The sequence below is a fragment of the Schistocerca americana genome, chromosome 7 (assembly GCF_021461395.2).
Source record: "Schistocerca americana isolate TAMUIC-IGC-003095 chromosome 7, iqSchAmer2.1, whole genome shotgun sequence".
Lineage (NCBI taxonomy): Eukaryota > Metazoa > Arthropoda > Insecta > Orthoptera > Acrididae > Schistocerca > Schistocerca americana.
Window position 1 is genome coordinate 321,841,082 of NC_060125.1, and position 27,669 is coordinate 321,868,750.

The 27,669-nt window shown below is 41.4% G+C and overlaps 1 protein-coding gene across 1 annotated transcript in view; it reads left to right on the forward strand.

The window, feature by feature from the left end:
- Nucleotides 1-27,669, forward strand: part of LOC124622912 (B-cell lymphoma 6 protein homolog) — a 379,210-nt gene that overhangs the window by 64,242 nt on the left and 287,299 nt on the right. The gene's annotated exons all lie outside the window — the stretch shown is intronic.

Sequence of the window (27,669 nt, forward strand, 5' to 3'; positions counted from 1 at the left end):
AGTTGGTTCCGAACATATAGATATCTTTCTTTTTTATAGTATTACAAATCAATGTTATTTCCATAAAATTTCTTCTTCCTTGGTAAGAGAGTCTTCCGTGTTATTTGAGGATTGGCATGCACAAAATGCCATCAAACAGTTTGTTTCCCTAACAAACATTTTGTTTGTGATTGCTTCTCTTTGCGTCGTAAGTTGAAAAAAGTCGCTGCGTGTGGCGACTGGTTTGGTGGGCTTTCAGCGGATGTGAGACTGGTTTTGATTTTCGAGGTAATCTGAACATATATTTAAATATTTACTAGGTATTTAAAGCATGTAGTCAGAGCAACTGAAAACCCGTAAAGGATTTACGTATAAAGTGGACCGGAGACGAGAACACAGACGCTTCACCTTTTGAGACTCCTATATGAACAACGCCTGAAGGGGTCAACTAACATGGAAATCTGCAACTGGTATTTTAATCAATTTTGTAAAGAACATTCAAGTACTCAGTGTGCTAACATTGTTAACGAACTGTAAAAGCCTGTTTATAATTTTGGAATTCACAACGTAAGATACTATAATTTAGAAAAAGAAAGTGATATTTTTAAGTAATTCTGCGTAAGTATTACAAATATACAGGTTCATTCTTGCAAAGAAGAAAACAACTATCAGCCAGTATTATTAACGCCGTTTATTTACTCAGATAGAGCCGTTACCGGTTTAGAATTGACAGGTTCATCTTCACAGGGCTGTTCGCTTCTACATACATATTTGTTGAAGTTTACATGAGGTTTTGGCTCTTTTTTGCTCCTTGTGGTGAAAGATTCTTGAGACGGTGATACCGTACATTAAAAAATCATGTTAGAAACTACCTATTACTAATAACGATCGAACACAATATAAACAAATGTTAGAGGTTGACTTGGTGTACTTATACAGTATTTCAGTTACGGTAAAAATCCTGCGTCTTTTTTTATTTCTTTTATTTTTTGTTTTTTGCAATATTGTTTCCTATTGTTCATGAAGGTTGTATGAAGCACTTTCTCGATTTATATTCAGTATATATCCACATGGCATAAAGTAACTCACGCATGAACACACACACACACACACGCACAAACGCACAACAAAAACAATATCTATATTGATATTCAACAGTCAAATCCATTTCAGTTTCAATGTCTGAGAGAGAGTTTCTTTGGCGCTGTTGTATTTGTGATATCACCATCTTTGCAGCCGGCCGCGGTGGTCTAGCGGTTCTAGACGCGCAGTCCGGAACCGCGCGACTTCTACGGTCGCAGGTTCGAATCCTGCCTCGGGCATGGATGTGTGTGATGTCCTTAGGTTAGTTAGGTTTAAGTATTTCTAAGTTCTAGTGGACTGATGACCTCAGAAGTTAAGTCCCATAGTGCTCAGAGCCATTTTTGAACCATCTTTACATACATTCCTTATGTGGCAAAAACTTTTGTGTATGTTCTGTCTCTCTCTCTCTCTCTCTCTCTCTCTCTCTCTGTGTGTGTGTGTGTGTGTGTGTGTGTGTGTGTGTGTGTGTGTGTGGCGCCATTTGGTATATGAAGTAAGTGCTTGATGCACTCTACAGTATTTCGTGAGCAATAACAAACAACATTGCAGCAAAATGACGCAGATTTTTCAGCGTTAAGTAAAATATAACAACTCAAACAACATTTGTCTACATTTTCTCCGACCGTTATTAGTGATAGTTGCGTTTCAGTAAGTCGTTTCTAACATAATGTTTTATTGCTGGGCACTGCCATCCCAAGAATCTTTCACCACAAGAGGAAATGAACAGCCAAAAACTTACATAAACTTCAACAAATGAGTATAAAGACTTGAACAGTACTCTCAAAATAAACCTCTCAGTTTGAAGCCGGTACCGGCGCTTTTAGTGTAAATAAATAGTATTATCAATAGTGGCTGGTTTTTGGTTTCCTCTTTGCAAGATTGAATCTGTATTTTGTTTACAGCCACGGTCTCAGAATGTGAGATTTCGACAAAATAATACTATAAATACTGGTAATATAAAAATTACTAGCCAATTTCGACAATTACCGAGAAGTTCCTCTTTAGCTTTACGACTCAAAACGAGAATAACACTTCTGATACTGGCAGCACGTAAATAGAGATGCCTCGACAGAATCTCAGAAATACGTAACAACGCTGAAAGTTCTTCCTGTATCATGGTCCAAAACTCTCGTCTTCGATGATGAAGTCCAGCGAACGCTATTCGGAACCGTTACAAAACTCAGAAATTAAATCTTTTTTCAAAATATACTAAATGTGACTGGAACACACCAGTGATCAATAATGCATAAATACAATCAAAACTACCTCTTTTAGATGGTACCTGAATAAGCTGAAAGAACCAGAGGTTGTTAAGAGTTTCAGAGCTTGACGGAACAGGGGAAATAAATACAACAGAAGACGAATAGGTAAGTTTTGGAAACAAAATAGTTACTGAATCAGACCATCAAACAAGCAGTAGAAATCCTTGGACAATGCACAAAAAATTGAATTCAACTGATGAAAGGAGGAAATATAAAAATGCAGCATATCAAGCGGACAAAAGGGAATACAGAAGTCTAAAAAATGACTGACAGGACGTCTCAAATGGCCATTTCGGAATATCTAGAGAAAAAATTCATGGGCTTAGAAGGGGGCGTTACCACGGTAATGATCGGTGCCGCCAATAAGAAAATAAGAAGATACCCTTGCAAAAAACAAGCAGCTGAATGAATGTTGAGAGCTCAGATGACATGCCAGTACTAATCTAAGAAGGAAAGCATTCGGTCGAAAGAATTTACAGAAGATCTACGCAAGGTAACTGAACTTGGCGAAATGGAAAGTGAAGTAAAAAAGCCCACATCGAAGATATGATACTGCAGGAAGAATTTCTCAAGTTTTTGGATTCAGAGCACGATAACTTCTCATTCTACGTAAATGTAAAATGTCTGACCCTTCCTAAAATCTTCGAAGGCAAGTCAGAGCGCATCCCGAAGTTTGAAGTTAGTAAGCGGCTTACCGACTTTGCGTTCAAGATCAATATAACCAGCCACCTAAGACTTTAATGCTCGATTACAAGGAAAAGCTCAACTGATTCATTTCAGGTATGACTTTATTCCCGCATTCGAAATGACACTCGGACTTCAGAAACAACAGCTAGGAACAAAAACCATCTCTTATTTTCCTACACTGTCAAAGCAATCGGACATCACACAGACTGCAGCCATTAAATACTCTTCTTTGATATCTGAATCGAAAATCCAATTCAAAACCAATTTCAAGATTTTAAGAAACGTTCGTCTGCTTTTTTCTGAATTTGCTTAGCCGTTCTCAGCAGACACGAGTTTACAAGCGGGAGATTTGCAAATGGAATGTTGTGAAATGCAATGTGACAACAGGTAAGGAAGAAATTTATTCAGGTTCGTTTGGAAGAGTCCTATACAACATATAGACAAGAAGAAATATATTGTGTTTTACAAACGTGCTTTATTAGCGATTTCAATATTTCGAAACACTTATGTGTGTGAACAGCCTTTTAGCCGGATGAATAGTGAGAACACAAATTACAGATGTTCATTTGGAAAACTCCATGCGGTCGACAATAATTACGAGTCAATTCAGTCGAATAAAGTCAGACGTCCCTCTAACATTGTGTTTCATTAGATTATCTAATAAATATGTTTTTCTCAGATTCTTTTCATTTTCTTCGAAAAGTAAATTAATATATCCTTGTTTTTTTTTATTAACAAACTAAAATTTGGTTATGCGGACCGCGGACAAATCCGCTTTCCAAAATTTGGCCCGCCTGCCGGCCTGGTAGGCCACTCTTGGTGAAAAGTGAATTAACAATCTTGCAAGCGACCCACGTTGATAATGGCTGAGAGGTTGTAGGCTGAAATATCGGAACAAGAATTAATAATACCCCGTCGCACGCCGAAAAATTACGAAATATTCGATCTGCCGAAAAAGCTGCAAGAAACACAACACCGAGGTTCTTGAAACCGACATGAAAGAACTTTATGCGACGATGACATATTTGTGTGGAAGCTGTGACAATACACGTTGAACAACTGTTGCAAATGTAACAGCTTGTGCTGGTAAATAAATACATTCCAAAAATACGTCTACTTAAAATTTTGTCTTCGCTAACTGCCATAAACTTAATTTGGAATTTTCTCATTTTCGCGTGAAACTTTCGACTTAGTCCCTTCCGCACCAGGTCCCCTTATCTTTAATTAATACGTCTGCTGTTCTCAATAAGTCCTGGAAGTATATATCATAGTCACGGAAACACCTAGTGTAATAAGCCAGAACGACACACACAATGTTCTGGCCACTGACCGTAACCTCAGATTGACACACAGAGTCATGCCAACCATCGACAGGCTAGACAGTATACAGAAACGCAGCAGATAACATGCAGGAGTCGGCAGCACGCTTATCTTATTGTACGAGTATAAGGAAAACATCTATTTGGTTTGGAATCCAGCTCTTGTTTTACAACGTAAGTAATAACCGGGGTGCGTTGGCTTCACTGGGGTCAAGTTAGATACTGTGCACACTGCGTGCGTCTACAAGGTGGGCTGTCAATGTCATATCACAGAAACCGACAGAACAATAGCATCACGCATGAACACTGTATTCGGCTTGGATAGAACAAGAAACGGGAGGTCGTCGAGTGCTAAAGAGATTACACCAATAAGAGATTTACGTATTTGCTAAATTGCCTAGAGTGTGAAGTGCTAAATCAGCGAATAGCGAGGCCGCTGAAATATTAAAACACACTAACAGTACGAACAGAGGAGATGGCTATGCGCTTGTACCACCCAGCCACCCATCAGAGTCCGACAGGCCGCAATAACAACATGGGACACGACTGTTATCAGCCGCTGGGCGTCTGATGCCCTGCATGAATAAAATAGCGATCACTACTGCCTGCATCGGATTCGCCGAAGACTGCCAAACAACGGCCGTAGTCAACGCAGCTCTACACTCAGAAATTTTTTGTGTTAAAACGCATACCAGCTTGAACGCACAATCATACCAGCCATACAAACATTCTTTTTTTCTTTCTTTCTTTTCCCTTCCGTTTATCTTGTCTAGTACATGATCCATTTTTTCAGTATTTGACAAATTTCATTTTATTGTTTATCTTCGTGGCCAGATGCCCTTCCTAACGCCACTGTCGTGAAAGTAAAGCGAGTGCGCTGTCTATGAATCACAAACTTTTTCTGTACGCTATGGCATTTTAGCTGTTTGTGTATCGTGTTCATGGCGGAATTTGGGGGCCAACCCAGCATTTGTCCAAGCAACCTTGGGATACTGCCTAAACACACACAGGTTGGTCGGGTGTAAGAGGTCACAAACGTTCAGGGTTTTTTTTCAGTCTTATTTTCTGCTCATTCTCAACATTTTTTCTGCCAAAATATTATATTATCATACCAGTCTTTATGAACAAACAGAAATTCATATATTAAATACTATATAAATAATTCTTGGCCTGTAAATTGATGAGCCTATGCAAGTAAAATGGCGGCCATAATACCTCTCCTCGACTTACGAAAGTACACGGTTCGCACGTAGGGCAGTAATCAAAAGTAAACATACGTAAATCATCAGAATTAAAATTTCTATCGCGTGAACCTCGGAAATAAATTTCCTGTAGTGCATTTCAAAATGGCGATCAGTTGAAAATGTTAAGTACTGAAAATCTACCTATTTTATTGTATTGAAATATAAATAAATAACAAAATTAAGTAAAACGTATACTTTTTTTAGGCTCACACCAAAATTACATGTATTAAAAGTGTCTATTTTGTTAAATCAAAAACGGTATCCAGTTTTACGAAGTAGTTTTTGTTGAATCATGCGACCAGTTTAAGAAATGTTGTCTCGAGAAATACACATATAAAGTTTTCAGTTAGATTTTTGTGTATGTAACTTTATGACTTTTCAACTTACCACTAATTCGTGGCCATACAGTAAAACTTCCTCTTCTTTCAATGCCTCATTTCCCAAAGTGCAGGTGCCGGCCGCGGTGGTCGTGCGGTTCTAGGCGCTCCAGTCCGGAGCCGCGCTGCTGCTACGGTCGCAGGTTCGAATCCTGCCTCGGGCATGGATGTGTGTGATGTCCTTAGGTTAGTTAGGTTTAATTAGTTCTAAGTTCTAGGGGACTGATGACCACAGCAGTTGAGTCCCATAGTGCTCAGAGCCATTTGAACCATTTGAACCCAAAGTGCAGGTCACTCTGACCGTAATTTCAGCCTTGATGCTGCTCCGGAATGAACGCCAGTCCAAGAGCTGGAGGCGTTTCTCGTCCCTTTTCATACCAAATGCAGTCTGGAACCGCAAGGCCGCTGCGGTCGCAGGTTCGAATCCTGCCTCGGGCATGGATGTTTGTGATGTCCTTAGGTTAGTTAGGTTTAACTAGTTCTAAGTTCTAGGGGACTAATGACCTCAGCAGTTGAGTCCCATAGTGCTCAGAGCCATTTGAACCATTTTGAACCATACCAAATGAGCAAGCCGTCGTGCCGATAACGACGCCCACGATATTCAATTTACACAGGGCGCCCTTAAATGACGCACATCCGATTGTTAGCGATTTGGAGGACTTTAACATCTGAAAACAAGTGTTTTGGAGCATAAGTCCAAATTAATGAATTTTGCGCTTCATTGTTGTTCCGTGTATAGGTTACGAGCATCTCTCCATGAAATTGCCATCAGTCCGATGTTTGTACATATCAGCGATAGTTTCAACAACAGCACTCCTCGGTGATGGCTTATGATCAAAAGTATTCAGTGTCCCGTTCATCTCAGCTTACTTCCATTTACACAGACTTTCAGAGCAGTAATAGTATTGCAGATGACCTCTGCAATGGAAGGAATGCAATCATCTTCACCTTTAGTAGCAGCTATGTCGCAACGAAAGTGAAAAACATCTCGTAAAGTGCCTGATACACAGAGATTTCCAATGTCCTTGAAGTCAGTGTGAGAAACAAACAGCTGGCCAGTTAACTGCGAGTCGTGATAGTTACGTTGCTTCGCTTCTGAAAGTGTCTATGCTCTCGGTCCACACTGGACGCTCTCGTAATTAATTGCACCGGCCGCTGTGGCCGAGCGGTTCTAGGCGCTTCAATCCGGAACCGCGCTGCTGCTACGGTCGCAGGTTCGAATCCTGCCTCGGGCATGGATGTGCCACTTGCACACAAAATAGGGTAATTTATCTACAATACACTGCACACTAAAAATTACTATCTACACTCAATTTTGCCCTGTCATAAATACTTACTTCAAACTACCCTCACCACTAGCGATATGAGATCACTTAGCTGGAGTTATGCTTCTACGAACAGGACAACTACACTGTAGTCTTAGCTTGCGTAACAATTAATATATTGACAAATTGATATATATTAATTGATAAATAAAATATGTTGCTACCAAAAGTGCCCTGAAATACTTTTTACGGATTCTCTGCTGTGACCTTCTTTGGATCATTAATTTTCGACAAAACAAAATACGAGGGGCGTTCAGAAAGTAAGCTCCGATCGGTCGCGAAATGGAAACGACTATGAAAATCCGATAAAGCTTTGCACAGATGTGTTGGGTAGTGTCTCTAGTATAACCCCAGTTAGCATCACGTCGCTCTTCTCATTTCTGAGCTCGCAGTGAGTCTAGAAAATAGTGTCTGCCGCCAAGTACGAGGGCCTGGTGAGAAATTTCGCCTGAAGCTATGCAGCTAACATTACATAACTGTCGTGCTGTTTCGTCTTCACGACAATTCTCAGCCGCATTCTGCAGGGGCAATGAAGATGCTCCTGCATCGTTTTCAAATGGAAATGTTAGATTACCCACAATATAGTCCGCAATTGTCTCCCCCTGAGTTTCATCTCTGGTCACATGAACCGCTGTCTTTGAAGACAACATTTTGACACAGACAACGAGGTGTAGGCCAGCGTGGAGAATTGGCGGAAAGCACTGGCGGCTGCCTTCTATGATGAGGCTATTGAAAAGTTGGTACAACGCTATGACAAAAGTCTAAGTCAGAACGGCGACTACGTAGAGAAGTAGCTGAAAGGTGTAGCTAATTGTTACAAGTAAAACATTTCTGATGTTCACTGTGGTTTCAATTTGGCAATCAATCGGAGCTTACTTTCTGAACAGGCCTCGTATATTATGTTCTTATTATTCTGGATCTGGCATTCTATAAAAGGAACATTGTTTCGTTACTGTAGCTCACTATAAAGTTCAACATATCTTTCTTTCTCTACAGTTACAGAAAAGATTACTGAAAATTATTTCGTTATCAATACTGATGTTACAGTATGCAATGTTTGTTCAACATCAAAATTTTGCAGTAGATTTTTGTTAAAATTAAAACACCAATAAGTACCACGACTAACACGAGAATATGAGACTATTATCAGAGAGAAAATGTTTTTACTATAATTTTTGCCAGACCTGAACTACGCACAGCAAGGTTTCTTTTATGTCATGAAGGTAAATCATCCTTTTCTACTGTTAATAATATAACATCATCCGCAGCCCGCGTCCAACTGTAAAACATCATAAAATCTGCTGCTCTGCCCTGCAATCCCGAAAGCTGAAAGAAATAATTTTAGTTCACTATTACCTATACGCTTCTTTGAGGTATGATTGGTTTCATTTAATGCAGTTTGAATGCGCCGCGGCAGCGGCTCGTTCGTTCGCAGCGCAGCTCTGCACCACGAATAATATTTAAAAAGCTGAAAATGTCTTAAAAGGATGGGATAAAATACCAAGCAAGCTTATTACAAATAATAATGCAAGTTTTCACTAAGTAACTCTACTCAAAACATTTAGACAGATTAAATTCTGCCGGCCGGTGTGGCCGTGCGGTCTAGGCGCTTCAGTCTGGAACCGCGTGACCGCTCCGGTCGCAGGTTCGAATCCTGCCTCGGGCATGGATGTGTGTGACGTCCTTAGGTTAGTTAGGTTTAAGTAGTTCTAAGTTCTAGGGGACTAATGACCACAGATGTTAAGTCCCATAGTGCTCAGAGCCATTTGAACCATTTTTGATTAAATTCTTTCACACCTTTTCAAATCAATGCCTTAAGGCGTCCTTCTCTCTGTCTTGAGAAAAGAATGCTACACAAGCATACAATATATCGTCATAGGCTCTTCCTACTCACTTAACTCCAAAAAGACAACAGAGAAATTAATGCTCGGTCACTATTATTTATACTCGGTTTAATACATTTACATTTTTGTTTGATATTTAACAAGTACGGTCTGTGCCGGTTCCAGTACTCGCCGACACAGATATTATCTTTCAAAAATCTATACATAATTCTGTACAAGTATAAAACATGACACATAATGGTTTCTCTTTATTACATAAAATTCACACAAACATTGTCCATGCAGAAATAAAATTATAATCATCAAGTTCATTTTTTTTACCACATATAATATGTGTTTTGCCAGGAGATGTTGCACAGTGCCCCAGTTTCTGTGATCTTATTTATCAAAATAAAAAGCCATGATGTCCAGTCTCAGCAATCGCCTGAACAGTCTGTATGTTTTTCTTACATGATCGATAGTGGCTTGGTCTACTCTACTCGAGCTTTGGCTGACTGCACTGAAATCCAAATAGGAAACTTAATTTTACCGTGTATGTGTTTTTCCCCCTTGAAGATTATTGTTTTTGTGAACCTATTGTTTCACATATATATCTATATTGCTAAAAGAGTATCCCCAAACCCGGTGCTCGGTACCCTTGCCCTTTTGAAGTCTGTCTACCTAACGACTTCCATGGAAAACATAAATTTGATTTTCCATCTTTCCCGTAATTATTGAACGATACTGAAAATTTAAAATGCTGTCAGAATCTGCTCATTAAGAGGTCTTATATTAGGTTTCAAGTTTAACACAGTAAGACAAGTATTACAATTAGAAACTCTATGTATGTCTCGGTACAACATAAATGACAGCAAGCAAATGCCCGGACTCTATTCACGCAATATCTGAGAATGAGAACACTTATTTATTTCCAACAAACTTTGCTTTCCGAAATTTTTTCTTGCTGACAGCCCCAAAAATCATGAAATGAAAAAAGTTTTTTTGCCTACCACATTGCTGCTGTTCGTGCACTAAATCGGCAGCATAAGGCATGACGTTTCTATTTATTACTTCTTCACTACTAACTCTATTCGCAGCACACTTTGCATACAGCACCTACGAACATCACTGAGCGTAGCTGCAAAATTATGTCGTTATACGACACACAGTACATAAAAATTGAGATACGTGATAAAAAAGCTTTTGCTTAAAATGCAGCGCAAATTACCTAGTTTAAATTCAACCAGGGCTTTATAATGAGAGCACTTAGCGACTTCTAGCAAATTTTAAGCATAATTTCACACATTTCCTACACTTTCTCTCGCTTACATGCTTTAAGCAAATATTTAACACATTAAGTCACTTGCAATCACACAATTGAAGCTGTTTTATACAAGGGTATTCGATTCGTTGAAGAATCGGAGGTTTACTGGTTCTTTAGTAAATTCGCGGTTACCGTTTTCTGTTATACCAGCTACAAGGGAAACAGTTTATTTCATGGTTAGTGACAAGCACATAACTCACATTGCCTGATTCGCCAAAGTATAAGCGTCTGTGGTGAGCTATTGTCTCTTAACAGTGTACTGTTACGACAGCTTTGCCCAACCTGTGTATAAGATTACTAGTACCGTCGCAGGTACAGTGTAACCTGGATTGCACTTAATACTTTCTGTCTACACGACACTATTGCATAGGACTGTCTGAAAGACATTTTGAAGTTGTAAATATATTTTTTTTGTGCTCGACCTTAATTCCGTAGAATTTTCGAGTTCGCAGTCAGCTTCTCTTCGATCTGGGCTACTTGAGGCAGTAATTAAAAAGCTCGCTTCATTATGGAGAGAGCTCGATCGAACCCACATCAGGCCGTCGTAATTAGGATTTTGCACTGTGTCCTTAAAATCACTTACGGCTAAAAGACCGCGACCTACTTGCCCCATCGCCCCTCCCCCCCCCCCCCCCTCCATTGTCCTGCAACTAATTAAAAGCAACTCAAATTACTTCCATGTTGACGGGACATTAAATTCGTATTCCTTCTTTAGTACATCCGGGTGCTTCCTCTCATTTCTAATGAGAAAAATAGAGGATGCTCGCTGTGGTTCGGAAATACAAATAAGATACTACAATGGATGTTTCCTCGTCTGGTGATTCTTCCCTAGTAATAATGCCGACATCACCAGCCAGTGTGCAGCCTGCAGGACATAAAATGGAAATGAGCGTTTGGCATCGTTGGCCGGGAGGCCCCTTGCGGGGCAGGTCCGGTCGACTTGGTGCAGGTCTTATTACATTCGACGCCACACTGGGCGACCTGCGCGCCGGATAGGGATGAAATGATGATGAAGACAGTGGAACACCCAGTCCCAGTCCCGATCCTGCCGGGATTCGAACCCGACCCCGCAGGACGGCAATCCGTCACGCTGACCACTCAGCAGGACATAAATCAGATTGTAAAATGTCAGATCAAAGCCCCTTCAGTTGTCTAAATATCCAGTTGTTATTTTATTTGAGCAACCATCTTAACGTCCCCTGATCTGCCTGTAGCAAGAATCACAACTATGGCCCAGTTAAAACAGGGGCCAGCATTCAGTAACTAGTATCGGTAGCTTTGGTCAGCAAGTGATGATCAAGATGGAATTACAGTGATCAGATTGTCGTTAGGTGAGTGTAGATCCGCGAACTGCCTCAGGCCGAAGCACACACATCTCACCCCTCCCCCATCTCCCACCATTCCCACTCTAAGCCGTGTGACACGTCACGCAGGGCACTACAAGTGCCGTTCCACTTTCTCGCGCTTTCGGTTGGTGGATATGTGTTCGATGGCGGAACGAGACGCCACGCCCACTGCTTTCCAAGTGTGACACCACTTACACATATGGTAACTGCTCTGTGTTCAGTCCAGTTTACCGCACTTATGTGGAAAGCGTGGCTGCTCAGTCATCCAGCGGAGTCACGAGCACATGGAAGATAATTAACCAAAGAACAGGAAAACTGCCACATAATAACTGCAGACGCCTAAAGGTAAAAATAAACAACAAAACAATAGAAAAAGCTGTTAGTAACACTTTGAACAAACATTTTACCAAGATACGCCAAAGACTTACACAAAATAACGAAAGTGATCCTCTGCAAGCCCTACAGCTGCTAAAAAATAAGCACGACTGCACGATTTACTCATGTTGTCTCTATTGTGCAAGAGAGCAAGGATAATGAAAGTGATAAGGAAAAATTGATAATGAAACCGCCACTGTTATAAACAGACTTTCAAACAAAATTTTGAACTTAATAACAAATGAAACGTCCAACTGTTCTACCACCTAGTTAAGTCACGTCTGACGGAAGATTTCTTTCCATATACGATAAAAATAGCCAGAGTTTTACCACTTCACAAAAATGGAGTTGCACTGTGCTCTAGAAAATACTGACCAGTTAGCCTACTTCCCATTTTGTCGAAAGTTATTGAAAAACTGATATACTCATACATTACATTTATTTAATATTTCGAAAGAAACTGGATCATAAATGGTAGACAATTTGGATTCCAGAAAGGAAAATCAACAGCTTCAGCCGTACTTGAATGTATAAATATAATCTCAGAAGAATTAGATCAAGGGCAAAATGCTCTTGGCATATTTTGTGACTTATCGAAAGCTTTCGACCTAGACGACCAATATATTTTAATAACGAAACTTGATCACAAAGAAACTGGAGGAGTAGCTCTTAGTATCAGCAAATCACACCTGCATAATAAAAACGAGCAGTAGAAATGCAATTCGAATGAAACTAATATTTTGTCATAATTTCAACAAATAATCCATGGTTTACCAAAGGCAGCATATTAAGACGCCTGTTGATGACTAACTTCTCAACACTGAAAGCGAAATGATTCTTTTTGAAGATGATACCACTGGCATAACCAGTGGCACAAATTTACGTGATACTACAACAAAAAGCGGACTGATACTTGAGTCTATCACTCACAAGCGAACACTCCCAGGAGTCAATGAACGATCTTGATGAAAGTTGGCCAGTGTCTAGAGCGAGCAAAATAATACATGTTGTTTTGTTTGTGCCCTATTTCACTTTTAATGGGTAAAAAACGCCCTGAAAGGCAATTTGACATACTAGGTTTAGAGGGAATTGCTTCGAAACAGTGAAATATAAAAAAAAAATTGTATCTCATATAAAAGTTGAAATGTATAATCAACTTTTGAAGAAATTGAAAATTTGCAAATTACCCCCACCACCATGAATTGGATACTTTTGTTATAACATAAACTAATGACGATTTCACGTGACATACATCCACGTGTAATAAAGTTGGTTTGTGTAATATCATTTCTGGAAAATAAGTGCCGGCCGCTGTGGCCGAGCGGTTCTAGGGGCTTCAGTCTGGAACCGCGCGACCGCTACGGTCGCAGGTTCGAATCCTGCCTCGGGCATGGATGTGTGTGATGTCCTTAGGTTGGTTAGGTTTAAGTAGTTCTAAGTTCTAGGGGACTGATGACCTCAGATGTTAAGTTCCGTAGTGCTCAGAGTCATTTGAACCATTTGGAAAATAAGTAGTACACAATGTGCTGTCTGAGTATGTGTTACATACCTTAGTAAAATGTCTAAACACTCAATTTTATTCTAATTATCTCTTTAACAGATTTTTATTGTATTACGTAAATTTTATTTTACGTTTTCAGTTCATGTTTTTTTTAGTTTACTGTTTCACACATGTGTACTTTGGTAACTAAAAATAATAAGTAACTCATTATTATGATACAAAATCGTTACGATAATGATAATGTGAATTGCTTAAAATATAATGTTTTTATGCATCATGCACACAAAACGAACGACATCTCCTTACATAATATACACGATGGACAAGACAATAAAAACAAAATTCAGCAGGCGTCACGAATTGTGGCGGACGAATCTCTAAATATCTTGATTTGTACTAGGGATATTTCAGTACACTGGCGAACCTCGGCTAAGAGAATTGACTGTGTACTAGTGACTGCAGTTTGATTACATTTTTTCTCAAGTGGAGACTGATATCGTAATCACGCAGCAGAATTGGATCTGTAAATCTTCTCATAAAGTTCCTCCAACGTGGGAAGCCGTATACGTCTAATGGTTGTGCCTGCCCCGTCGAGCATCTCTAATTCTCGGTCCAAACTTTTTGTATCTTTCTTTTAAAACTATGAAAAGGGAGTAAGCAGTCTGCCAGCAGCAGAGAATGTTGGCTGAATCGTGTAACTGTGAGTAATTGATGACAATGACTACCCCATGGTGTCGCGTAATCTCCACCGCACACCTTTTTTACTTAATATGCAGTTTATTTGGCATAAAATTTTAATTAACTTTACAATACTTATTGTTGCGAGCACGACTGATGAAGCACGATTGTCACTATTAGTTTCTGCAGTTGAAAATATTTCAACTTTATGCACATTGACCTATTATGTGGGGATACGCACAACACTGAAAGATTTCCTGCTGTGGACGTACAATCTTTAATTTGCAAACTATTTTTATATAAATCTGATCTGGCTTGTTAGATATGGAACATGGTATAATTACTGTAACTAATTATGGAATAAAAAAATGCCCTTCGCTACTTTCATCTCTCGAATGCACTGAAAATTACTCTTATTACCTGTACGGAAGTTACAGTGTGTTATGTTCACTAAACATAAAAGCTGCAGTGGATTTTTTAAAAATATATGAACACTATTAACTGCCACGAGTAACATGAGAGTATGAATCTAAAAAAAAATGAAATTTGATTATTTTGTTACTAGCCAGAACAGGTTTTGCACAGCAGTCTTTGATCACACACAAGTAAAATTTTATCACTCATGAATTATTTACTTAACTGATAACATAATAGCAGCTGCCCATGTCCACCTGAAAATGACATAATAAAATCCACAATTTAGCTCTGAAGTCTCCAGGAATATGAATAGAGATAATTTCAATGTACCGTTACCTGCCCGCTATATTGCGGGAAAACTGCTTTCATTCAGTTTAATTTGAATTTGCCGCGGCAGCGGCTCCCGCGATCGCTGCACGGCTCTGCGTCGTTGAAAACTGCTAAGAATGTGGAACGATATCTTGAGCAAGCTAGCAATAAATTATTACAGGTAATAATTTTAACAATTTCTATATTCAAAAAATCAACATAAATTGAAAGTACACACCTTTTACAAATATCAACCTCCAATGGCGTCTTTCTCGATCAAAGGACAAACGAAGGTTACCTACGCATTCAAGCGAGCGTCACACGCTCTTACAACTTTAACGGCTACAAGAAGACAGAGAGGGTAATGTTTTAACCTCTACTATTTATAGGCAATTAAATAAGCATCTTTGTAATTATTTTTCATTATCTACTCTGACACATACATTCGCTGACCACAGATGTTATTTGTGAAATATAGATACATAAATATTGCACAATCATAAAAATGAAAAATTGTTATTTCCTTTTATATATAATCTACAACTACTCATACAGTAATTAAATAATAACAATAATAATACAGATAAATGTTTATTTTTATTATTTTTTTATATATTATAGCGATTTTTTAAATGTCTTGCCAGGTGACGTCACAATGGATTCAGCTTTCTTTGCACCCTTTTGAAACAAAGTACATCAAAAGTGCAACTCCGGCTTGAATCCGCTCTCGTCGGAGTTGTAGACATTTTGAGCCTACAAAACGCTGAGGCGCTCCTTAAATTGCACTACAAATCCTAAAATGACGTCGTCGAGATCATTTTTGTCGTTCATATAGTGTCTAGCTGTAAACTTATGAGATACAATTCCGTGCGCCTTTTTAAAAGTCAGTGGCCATTTGGGGTTTCGCTTCAAACTATGTGACTTAACATTCCCTGCTCCAATGTAAGGCCCACTTCCGCAAGTCAGTAGCATGGATTATCAGTCGATGATCTGTGGCCTCTGGCTCTTTTTGTAAAGTCCAGCAACGTAGTGTCTTCATCTTATCACGTTTCAAGCTATCATGAAGAACATACTTTTCCCAGCGATACAGCTGTTTGACTGACGTAACTTTGCGATGATAATGCTGCACGGATGAGAGCACTCTTTTCCCCTTCTTTCCGATTTTCCAAAATTCAACTACAGACTTCTTACATTCGAAAATTTAATTCATTTTCCGAAGAAAGGACATTGCGTGGAATGAAGCACTCATCGTGTGCTTAACAATCATCGTCAATCATTGCTGTACCATGGAGCTACGATCCATCAAACCACAGTCCATTACCTTGTTGCATTATAGTCGAATGTCCATCCACGCTGCCACGCTTCAGTGCTACAATGGTGTCTTTTAGTTCCACTTTCTGCTAATTGATAGGACCCTCAGATAATTCTATACTGTTGAAATGATCATTTTTCATTTGGCAAATACACTACTGGCCATTAAAATTGCTACACCAAGAAGAAATGCAGATGATAAACGGGTATTCATTTAACAAAAAATATTATACTAGACGTGAGATGCGATTACTTTTTCCGGCAATTTGGGTGCATAGATTCCCAGAAATCCGTACCCACAACAACCACCTCTGGCCGTAATAACGGCCTTGATACGTCTGGGCATTGAGTCAAACAGAGCTTGGATGCCGTGTACAGGTACAGCTACCCATGCAGCTTCAACACGATACCACAGTTCATCAAGAGTAGTGTCTGGCGTATTGCGACGAGCCAGTTGTTAGCCACTATTGACCAGACGTTTTCAGTTGGTGAGAGATCTGGAGAATGTGCTGACCAGGGCAGCAGTCGAACGTTTTCTGTATCCAGAAAGGCCTGTACAGGACCTGCAACATGCGGTCGTGCATTGTCCTGCTGAAATGTAGGGTTTCGCGGGGATCGAATGAAGAGTAGAGCCACGGGTCGTAATACAGCTGAAATGTAACGTTCACTGTTCAAAGTGTCGTCAATGCGAACAAGAGATGATCGAGACGTGTAACCAATGGCACCCCATACCATCACGCCGGGTGATACGCCAGTATGGCGATGACGAATACACGCTTTCAATGTGCGTTCACCGCGATGTCGCCAAACACGGATGCGACCATCATGGTGCTGTAAACAGAACCTGGATTCATCCGAAAAAATGACGTTTCGCCATTCGTGCACCGAGGTTCGTCGTTGAGTACACCATCGCAGGCGCTCCTGTCTGTGATGCAGCGTCAAGGGTAACCGCAGCCACGGTCTCAGAGCTGATAGTCCGTGCTGCTGCAAACGTCGTCGAACTGTTCGTGCAGATGGTTGTTGTCTTGCATATGTCCCCATCTGTTGACTCAGGGATCGAGATGTGGCTGCACGATCCGCTACAGCCATGCGGATAAGATTCCTGTCATCTCGACTGCTAGTGATACGAGGCCGTTGGGATCCAGCACGGCTTTCCGTATTACCCTCCTGAACCCACCGATTCCATATTCTGCTAACAGTCATTGCATCTCGACCAACGCGAGCAGCAATGTCGCGATACGATAAACTGCAATCGCGATAGGCTACAATTCGACCATTATCAAAGTCAGAAACGTGATGGTTCGCATTTCTCCTCCTTACACGAGGCATCACAACAACGTTTCCCCGGTCAACTGCTGTTTGTGTATGAGAAATCGGTTTGAAACTTTTCTCATGTCAGCACGTTGTAGGTGTCGCCATCGGTGCCAACCTTGTGTGAATGCTCTGAAAAGCTAATCATTTGCATATCACCGCATCTTCTTCCTGTCGGTTAAATTTCGCGTCTGTAGCACGTCACCTTCGTGGTGTAGCAATTTTAATGGCCAGTAGTGTATTAACTGGGTTCACGGTTGGCACCTTCCCTATTTGTAAACAGATGTGCTTTATACATTGCGCAAAGTCTCACCTCAGTTCGGCGTTAAGTTTGTTCCACACCACAGGATCAGTGAATACTGACACGTCCGAAGAAGAATCCGAAGAATCGTCCGTGGTGATAGCTAAGTCGAGAAACGCGCGAGACGTGGTAATCCAAAGAATGTTTCGAGGAAAACAGGTCCTGAAGAGTGTAGCGAGGTCCAGAAGTCGTGCAGGGGTGCACAGTTCAGTAGTAACGGCAAGCAGCAGACGAAACAGGAGGCACCAATGAGAAGCACACAGCTCTCACCATACTCGCGACGTGGTATATGGTGTTGCCAACTGGCGGCACAGTTTTGTACTCTATTAGCTCGGTGGAATGCACGCCTCAGACTGCAGCATGTCTGGGCAGCGGCTAAACGGAAGTGGTGCCCGTCGGGGCCGGACCCAGGAGCTGGTAACAGGGTATGTTACAGCATATTGCTGTTCTTTTTTATAATACACAAATCATAGTATCATAGTCTTCAGAAACAGCTATTAATGTATGAAACAATTCCTGAAATCAATGTCGTCGTGTCATTAAAAACTTGTCGCAGCAACTGTTTCCGGCAGACAGCACCTCGAGCAGTGTACTCGAACGCATCGTCCCAAAAGACCGGCATTCGCTGCTGGTACGCACACTTTTTGACTGTTTGTGATATCTTCTCTTCGAAAGCCTGCGGACGTGTTTCCAGGGTGAACGTCACTTACACGATTCAGCCATCAGTCTCTGTAGCTAGCAAATTGCTTGCCCTCCTTTTCCGTAGTTTTAAAAGAAACTAATGGAGAGTCTGGATCGAGAATTCGAGAATCTCTTTATGAAGCCTCAAATGCTCTTGTCACAGCATTGAAATGTGGTAAGCTAAAGTCCGAACAAGTCAAATGATGTTTGGCAAATGCGGGAGAAAATGCGGGAGAAAATTCGTCATTTTGTGTGCGTACTGTAAAAAACGTTATGTTGTAAGCATTTCTTTAACGATTATGATTATTGTAACGATTTTGTATTGTAAATATGGGTAGCTTTATCTTCAATTAACAAAATCCACGTATGTGAAATTGTAAAAATTAATTTACAACGTAATAACCAAAATAAGTAAAATAAATAGTTGGAATAAATTTAGATACTTCAATTACATATGTTGCACATACTCCGACAGCATACTGTGTTGCAACTTTATGACACATGGGTACATGTTTCTTGAAAGCTTATTTACGTTCTAAGAAAAGTTTCCATTTTGCAAAATTCATTAATGGTGGTGAGGTAGTTTGCAAATTTTAAATTATTTTCAAAAGTTGATTACACAGGAATAAAAACAGAGGAAGAATCGCCACAATTACAAGAACTGAATATGAATGTAGCTCAAAACACAAATTCTTAGGGCTCACTTGAGTTAAGTATTTACGGTGGAAAGTTCACATTGCTACTGTACCAAGCAAACTACATAAATTCAGCTATAGGTGTACTCAGAAACATTAAACCACTAGTAGCAGATGATGCTGTGTGAATGCTGTATTTCTCATATTTTAATGCCACCATGACCTATGGAATAGAAATGTTGGGTCATTCAAGTGATGCAAAAAAAAAAAAAAAAATTCAAACTACTAAAAATAACCGTCAGAAAACTGTTAATGCAAGAAGAACAGATAGCTGTAGTCCACTATTCGAAATCTTAAAATTTTAACTTTTTACAGTTTGTATACACAGGGAGATTAAGCTGCCCCGAACAATGACTTTTATGCTACTTGCAGTGCCCTTCAAAACCCACACATGAGATATTCGTATTAAATGCATACTATTAGTGGCACAGAATAAAATGAACAGAAACCTTTTGTAGGAAATTGATTTAGTTAAATTTTGTATCTGGATACGTTTTCACTGGAGGCCATGGTTTTCGAGCTATACAAGATAAACGTGTTTGAAGGTCACTTTTGTATGTTTTTCAATAACAATTCCAAAACTATGGCTTCTAGCGCAAACGTATCCCAATAAAAATCTTAACTAAATTAAATTTCATGCAAAAAGGTTATATTCATATTTACTGTGGGAGTAATATGGCTTGCATGTAGCAAGTGAGAGGACTTACATATCTTGCGCATGGTATTTGAAGACGTTGTGTTTTGCATAAAACACTTAAGAGGCAGCTGGAGTCTCCAGGTCTGAGAGTTATTTTGGTCTTGATCAAGTTGGGTAACAGCTGTCTAAGCTCAGCTCATGTCGCAGGCTTAGGAAGTGAAACAGTCCCGTACACCATTAGAGGCGACGAGAAGGCGGAACTGAACAACAACTTATTGTTATTCTTTAACGGGGTAATCGGGTCCATATCTTCTAGCAATTGAGATGCTTCTCTCACTATTATAAGCCAGATCAGCGGCACCTTGCGACTGTATATTGACATTATGGTTGCGAATACTACACAACCAGTAACCTACTCATAACCCATTTCTGCACATTATGAACGTTTACCATTATAAATGGAGGTGAATGCTTACCAAAAACATCTCCAGCTCCCTTTAGAAAAGAAATCTAAAACATAGAATGGTGAGTGACAAGTCTTCTTTTTTTAGGTTGCATCAGCATCAATATTTGTCAACCAGTGTGCCCAGCACACCCTCCGTACTGTAATGGGCAAGGGGTCTGTTGGCCTGTGCAGAAGAGCAATTAATTTAATCCGGAATCAGTGTCTGCCCACTACTTCCGCATAAACCAGGTCACGACAGTATGACATTATCCAAACTAATTTAATGACTTATTGCTCTGTGCTCTGCCAGTATTATGAACATCTTCAAAGGAACTGCATAATCAATAAATACTGAAAGACTTTTAAAATTTACTGTCTGAAGTTGATTACAAAGACGCAAGGAAAATACAACTAAAGCGTAATCGTTATGAATGTAAACTTACTGGGAAATAAAGTTATCGCCCAAAGACGTATAGAGAGATGAACGTGTAGTCTTCTATTGTTTTACACTATGATATTTTTAAATTGTAATGTAACTTATGAATGAAAAGACTGAGGTGATGAAGCGTTGCCTCCCTCCGATCCTTAAGAGCGAATTATAGCCGGCACCTATGGTTTAAATTGGGTTCCGAATCCGGTGGCACCTCAGCAGTTGAAAGAGGTGAAAAGTGACACACAAAAATCCTAGATCTGACAGGGGATCAAACCTGAAACCTTTGAACCCTTGGTCAGGCTTTTTTCCCGTCTGTTTCTTCGACGTTTTATAGTCAGTGGTTCTATGTGGATGTCGCATTAGATCTTTCAGATTCCGTCCATAAGAACTTCAGTTTTTAAGGATCCATATCTTAATCGGTAGAAATTGAGCCCTTATCGGATCACTATGTTTTCTGTCTGTCTGTCTGTTTGTCCGATTGTTAGGACCTCTTTTTTCGCTGTATGAAGTTTAAATTTAAGTCAAGCACTAAGATTTCCGAGCCCTTGGCAGTATAAAACATTTAAGGTTCGAAGTCAATGCAGTCAAAAGATACGGCCGTTTACGTCATACATTTTCATACTCGAAAATTCAAAACCTATTGGGTACTTCCCGTTGGCATAGAATCATGAAAGCTGACAAGAAGCAAGATATCACAGAACAAGTAAAGGAAAAAAATCTGAAAATAATTACTACGCAATTACATCACAAAAAAATTTTGGTATTATTTGTTGTCCGTCTGTCTGTCCGTCTGTTAAGACCCCTTTTCGCCCAGGGAAAGGTGAAGGTGTCAAATTGATATTTATGTCAAATACAAAGATTTACGGTCCCTTGCCGGTGTAAATAATTTTAGCTTCTGAATAAACGCAGTCAAAATATACAGCTATATTTGTCACACATTTTGACACCGGTAAAGTCATTCATCAAAACTTGTAAATAGAACTATGTATAAACATGTCTGGACAGGTGGCCTAGCGATGAATATCGGGCAGCCCAAGGACTTTTCAGTCTTGGTTTTAACCTAGCCTTCACTTCTCAACGATGTAAGGAGTCGCCAGAAGCAACAAGTGGTTTGGATTTCACTGTAAACCATAGGCCCCCTTTCCTCTGTCGGATAACTGGGGTAGATTAGGGACACATAGGTCCAATAGAAAGACGTGCTCCAGACCACTGGACCAGACGAATTATTATTATTATCTATTTGCATAATTAAATTTGTACAAAACCCTCGGATCTGGGTCCTACTAACAGTTGTTAGTTATATTATTATTATTGTTACTATTATTATTATTACAGAGGGTGGTCAGTCTCCTGAACGAACTCGCTGAGCTAGCACCGTTCAGTCATGCACCTCCTTGCATTGTCACAAAACTTTGAGATCTAAACTGGCTGTGTAATCCTCTGTTTGAGAGCAATAGAAACATGCACCAGAATACCCTGTGAAACTGCTCTCGAAACTGAAGCATTTATCAGCATATAATGCAAAACCATCTTGGTTTAGTGGTATAGTTAAAGCCGAAAGAATATCATGATGAACCACGACAGCTGACATGTGTTCTGATGCAAGACAGATATTAATGCTGTTTCCTGTGGTAGTGATCATAGTGGGAGAATGCCTGCTATGTCAATTAAATATATGGAAAGTGGCCCTATTTATATGATGCAGTTAATTCATTTCCCTCCATAATAATGATCAAGGAATTTGTTATCTAAGAATCACAATTAACTCATGTAATTACACCAAAACGCATGGTAAGTGGTTCGCAAGCCTGTACAAGGGATCTGGAATGCGATTCAAGTGAACAAGTGTCAAGATAAACTATATTCATCAAATTCCTGTAAGATTAGTGTTTGAAGACAGAGTGCGTTACAGAGGGGTATGTATTTGCATCTACGGCTGGAGCTGAACGCTCACTAAACTTCTTCAAACGAATCTTGAAATTTTCTGAATCTCGATAAAAATGGCTCAACATTCCCTATAATTCAGCTCGCTGTTGCGGCTAGATCTCACCATGTTAATCTGCAGTAGAGGCTGAAGTGGCTGCAAAATCAGTCATTTGTTTCGTGTCAACAACTCTCATCAGCGTCGAAGTTCAGATCAGTCGGAAAAAATGCCTAAATCTCTGCTCATCAAGTCTGCTCGAATAGGTGCCTATCTGGGGATACACTAGTCCCATGATGGCTCCTGGCTGCAGAGACATTCATGTGGCTGATGAGTGATGAGTGATTTGGAGCCATCTGCTCTCTACACGGAAGACTCGTGTCCCCGCGGTTTTCTGTCATCACGTAACTTTGATTAGCACTCCGTCTTCAGGCCCATCGGGACCATCCGACCGCCGTGTCATCCTCATCTGAGGATGTGGATATGAGGGGCGTGTGGTCAACTCACCACTCTCCCGGTCTTTAGGATGGTTTTCTGCGACCGGAGCCGCTACTATTCGGTCGAGTAGCTCCTCAATTGGCATCACGAGCCTGAGTGCACCCCGAAAAGTGGCGACAGCGCATGGTGGCTTAGATGGTCACCATCCAAGTGCCGGCCAGGCCCGACAGCGCTTAACTTCGGTGATCTGACGGGAACAGGTGTATCCACTGCGGCAAGGCCGTTGCCCCCTAACTTTGCTTAGCTGAACAATAAATATTCTGAGTACCGACCAGTGAAAGTTGTTTTAAAAGGTGCTGGCTTCCTTCCCTTATTTTCATTTCAGGTAGTTAACCAGCACTGTACTACATGACACTACGCTTTAAAAATACTGTATTACTCTCTTTTTGTCTCTGTCTACGACCAGTGAGGATCTACAGACATGTTTCTCTCTCTCCCATCTCAGAAATATGTATGTTACCCAGCTGTAGCAGTTTTCATGTTGCTATGTATATATATACACTCCTGGAAATTGAAATAAGAACACCGTGAATTCATTGTCCCAGGAAGGGGAAACTTTATTGACACATTCCTGGGGTCAGATACATCACATGATCACACTGACAGAACCACAGGCACATAGACACAGGCAACAGAGCATGCACAATGTCGGCACTAGTACAGTGTATATCCACCTTTCGCAGCAATGCAGGCTGCTATTCTCCCATGGAGACGATCGTAGAGATGCTGGATGTAGTCCTGTGGAATGGCTTGCCATGCCATTTCCACCTGGCGCCTCAGTTGGACCAGCGTTCGTGCTGGACGTGCAGACCGCGTGAGACGACGCTTCATCCAGTCCCAAACATGCTCAATGGGGGACAGATCCGGAGATCTTGCTGGCCAGGGTAGTTGACTTACACCTTCTAGAGCACGTTGGGTGGCACGGGATACATGCGGACATGCATTGTCCTGTTGGAACAGCAAGTTCCCTTGCCGGTCTAGGAATGGTAGAACGATGGGTTCGATGACGGTTTGGATGTACCGTGCACTATTCAGTGTCCCCTCGACGATCACCAGTGGTGTACGGCCAGTGTAGGAGATCGCTCCCCACACCATGATGCCGGGTGTTGGCCCTGTGTGCCTCGGTCGTATGCAGTCCTGATTGTGGCGCTCACCTGCACGGCGCCAAGGACGCATACGACCATCATTGGCACCAAGGCAGAAGCGACTCTCATCGCTGAAGACGACACGTCTCCATTCGTCCCTCCATTCACGCCTGTCGCGACATCACTGGAGGCGGGCTGCACGATGTTGGGGCGTGAGCTGAAGACGGCCTAACGGTGTGCGGGACCGTAGCCCAGCTTCATGGAGACGGTTGCGAATGGTCCTCGCCGATACCCCAGGAGCAACAGTGTCGCTAATTTGCTGGGAAGTGGCGGTGCGGTCCCCTACGGCACTGCGTAGGATCCTACGGTCTTGGCGTGCATCCGTGCGTCGTTGCGGTCCGGTCCCAGGTCGACGGGCACGTGCACCTTCCGCCGACCACTGGCGACAACATCGATGCACTGTGGAGACCTCACGCCCCACGTGTTGAGCAATTCGGCGGTACGTCCACCCGGCCTCCCGCATGCCCACTATACGCCCTCGCTCAAAGTCCGTCAACTGCACATACGGTTCACGTCCACGCTCTAGCGGCATGCTACCAGTGTTAAAGACTGCGATGGAGCTCCGTATGCCACGGCAAACTGGCTGACACTGACGGCGGCGGTGCACAAATGCTGCGCGCTAGCGCCATTCGACCGCCAACACCGCGGTTCCTGGTGTGTCCGCTGTGCCGTGCGTGTGATCATTGCTTGTACAGCCCTCTCGCAGTGTCCGGAGCAAGTATGGTGGGTCTGACACACCGGTGTCAATGTGTTCTTTTTTCCATTTCCAGGAGTATATATATATATATATATATATATATATATATATATATATATATATTGCTTGGCCTGAGTTCGGTGTTGGTGTCATACGATTACAAAGGCATCATAGACCGCGCTGTTCCCCATTCCGCTCTCGGATGTTAACTATACTGATTGTGCATTTTGAAGAAGTCCTGCTGTAGCCATTTCTGTCTACAAAAGCATTCTTCAGGTTTTTGCCAGAACCAGTCAGCTTTTCCAGGTGTTTGAGTCCCTTCTCCGAATTCTCCTAGGACTGGCCTCCTGCTGGCTATTATGGCCCACTGCACGTCGACTTGCTCTCAGCACATTGCAAGATGCTTTTATACAGGCTTGTTATTTAGGTAAACAAGCTGTTCGCAGGAGAGCTTCTGTAAAGTTTGGAACGTAGGAGACGAGATACTGGCAGAAGTAAAGCTGTGAGGACCGGGCGTGATTCGTGCTTCGGTAGCTCAGATGGTGGAGCACTTGCCCGCGAAAGGCAAAGGTCCCGAGTTCGAGTCTCGGTCGGGCACACAGTTTTAATCTGCCAGGAAGTTTCAAGCTGTTTATTATGAAAATGTAGACGGGTAAACACTGATACTGATGCAAACTTCATTTATCAGTGGGGTTTAATTGTTCGTTCGGACTTCTCTTTTTATTTCAGGTTTCATATGAGTTAGGGAAAAACGGTCACATAACACTTTATGAGCATATCCTGTGCAAACGATCTGACAGGAGTAGCATCACAAAAACGTTGGCAGGGGGGCTGAATGTGGCAGATTCCTTACCATGAAGTTTTCTTATTACAGAACATCTTTCCCAACATCCTCACAAAGTGGTGTTCCATCGCCCATCCAAACTACACAATGTCCTAGTCCATCCGTATACCACTCCCACTCCCAACCCCTTTTCACAGGGATATGATCCCTGTAGGAGACCAAGATACAAGATCTGCCCAATCCACCCAGCCTGCATTTCCTACTCAGGTCCTGTCACAGGCGTATCCTACCCCAACAGAGGCTGGGCCACCAATGAAAGCAGATATGTCATATACCAACTCCTCTGAAAACACTGCACAGCCTTTTATGTCGGTATGATTACAAACCAGCTGTCTACCAGAACTAATGGCCACCACCAAACAGCCGTCAAAAATGAGGTTGGACCTGGTGGCCCAACATGCATCTGAGCACAACATGCTCAATTTCAGTAGCTGATTCACTATCCAAGCCACCTGGATCCTTCCCTCCAACACCAATTTATCTTAACTAAGCAGATGGGTGTTACCCTTACAATCTACCCTCCACTCCTGTAATCGTCCTGAGCTCAGTGTCAGATAACCCACTGTCCCTGGACCCCCATCCAACAGTTTCCCCTTCATCATAACAACCCCTCCCAATTCACATCCCTATGTCAGCTTCAGTATGTACCACTTCCCACAGATTGCTGCAGTCATGGCAGCCCATATACCTGCCACCCCGTTTACCCGTCTGACACTGACCCCCCCCCCCCTCCCCGCCACAAGCAATCCACCTGCTGCAAAACAGTGTTGGCATTGTTAGTCTAGTCGGCACTATGTAGGGGCACAGGTGTGTGTGTGTGTGTGTGTGTGTGTGTGTGTGTGTGTGTCTCAAAGCTAGTAAATTTTCTTTCTTTTGTGTGTGTGTCCATCGACAACTCAATACTTCTGCTTTTCAGCCTCCTCTAACCCTTTGTCATCTTTCAGAGGGCTCCAGTATTACGAGACCAGTCTTCCATGAGTATGTGATACACCATTTCTTGTGTAATGGGTTTACACAAGCGGTTAAATCTGATAGCTCAGTTACATCTCATATCAACAACACTATTCATCTGTGGAACCTGCCTGGTCAGTAGTGAATTGCTACAAAGTTCCAGTACATATGACTGCATCCCAACTGAAAATACATAAGCTAAGATTACGATTGGTTAATTGAACTCCTGAATAGGTTCGGAGGACTACAGGACGCTTACCAGCCATTGTGTCATCCTCTGTAATATGGCGTCACTGCGACAGAGCTGTGTGGTGTCAGTATTCTGCTCTTCTGCTCTCACTTATTAATTTAGTAGTCCCTCAGCAGGCCTCATGAGACTGAGCGGACCCCGCTCAAATCTTCCCACCACGAGAAAATTAACACCAGTAGCAGAAATTGGACCAAAGGTTTTCGTACGGCGGTCAGAAACAATGACCACGCAGCTACGAAAGCAAAAAATCGTGTCTAATGTATGCAACAGCATCATCTGAGTGTTTGTTATCGTTGGATTACATAATTGGTTTAGAAAACCTCATGATTGCTTTCTAACAGATAGGGAAAAAAAGAAATAAAAGCACCAGCGCCGAATTTACAATCTTTAGGCGTCCAAAAAACCCAATTAGCCCAGGATACAAATTATTTTTCCCAACTACAAATTAGGAGAATAATCCCTGCAACCAACTTTAAGTCACTTGTCATTGAACAGTGCCA